This window comes from Festucalex cinctus, chromosome 9 (genome assembly GCF_051991245.1).
Source record: "Festucalex cinctus isolate MCC-2025b chromosome 9, RoL_Fcin_1.0, whole genome shotgun sequence".
Taxonomy (NCBI): Eukaryota; Metazoa; Chordata; class Actinopteri; order Syngnathiformes; family Syngnathidae; genus Festucalex; species Festucalex cinctus.
This window is the reverse complement of record NC_135419.1, coordinates 14,790,024-14,791,579: the sequence shown is the minus strand read 5'-3', so window position 1 is coordinate 14,791,579 and position 1,556 is coordinate 14,790,024.

Genomic DNA, 1,556 nt, shown 5'->3' with positions numbered 1-1,556 from the left:
TGCAATTGTCTCATGTTCTTTTGAGAGAGTCCAGTCAGAAGACCGTTACAGTAATCTAGTCTGCTGGAGATAAAAGCATGGATAAGCTTCTCTTGGTCTGCTTGAAGCATGCAGTCCTTCAGTCTGGATATGTTTTTCAGCTGGTAAAAGGCTGTTTTAGTGATGAATTTAATATGATTGCTGAAGGTCAGGTCTGAGTCTATTAGTACCCCAAGATTTCGAACTTGGTCTTTAGTTTCTAAAGACAGTGACTCAAGCTGTTTTTTTAACAGCAATCCTCTTTTCTTTATTGCCGAAAACATTGAGCTCCGTTTTGTTTTCGTTCAGCTGAAGGAAATTTTGGTTCATCCAGTTGTTAACTTGCTCTAGAGAATGACACAGTACGTTAATAGAACTGCTGTCATTTGGGGACATTGATAAATACAGTTGTGTGTCATCTGCATAACTATGATAGTCAACATCGGCGTTCTGAAGAATTTGACCCAAAGGTAACATATACAGACTGAACAACAGGGGTCCAAGGATTGACCCTTGAGGAACCCCACATGTCATGGCCTTTCGATCAGATTCAAAATCCAGGGTATTGCCATTCATTAATAACCTTGGCAATGTCAACGCCAGAATCCCAAGACTATGATTCCGCATTGCAAGGCATGTACCAGAATTTCCTCGAAGCCTCATGGAGGTTTATTATAAAACAAATTATCCGTGCCCTCACCAAACTCTTCCCATGCTTCAGTTTTTGCCTACCACAGGCCAGGACAGATTACTACAAATTTTAGGAATGACTGTGATGTGATTTCACGCTCTCAGTAGAACATTTTGAGTCAAGTCAAGCACTAAATTACATTTAAACTGAACTATTTTCCGCAAACATGAGCATCCCAGTCTGCTCAAGTTTTGTGTTTACAAACCAAGTGGAAACAGTGAGTCCCTTGGAAAACATGGTGGGCACGCATGTGTGCGTTAAGCGTATGTTTACTTCTAAATATAGGACATTTCTTTTTCAAGAGAACAAGCCCAAGACGCAAGTTAACATGAGCATTCAAATGCATAACTCAGCATGTGCAATAAAATGCACTGTATAAGAAGAGAGAGAACAGTTTGTGCCTTCCAATGAATCTCAGGCCTTTTGGAGTGCAGGGGGAGCGTCTGAAGACCTTTTAATGGTATTGTAGAAGGATTTAGTCATTTTTTTGTGTGGAGTGGTCCACTCGAGCCACAACGACTTGACAGCTAGCAGGAAGAGGCTGAACGAAATGATTAAGGATGACATTTCTGGACTGGGGTGCACGCTCAGACCTGTGCAAGTGGAGTGAGAATATGAGAATAGTGGTTAAAGTGTCATGTCTGCTGAATGCCACACCTCCTTCTGTGACATGTCACATCCACTTTTTGGTTGAGAAATATTGCAGGTTCATCCTGAACTGCACCCAGTAAGACATGTCACACTAACTTTTCCATACATTAAGTCCATGTTAAACAACTTTAACTAATTAATTAAACGGTGCAATAAATAAATGGTATTTATTGCCATTGTATTGTTATAAGTTTTT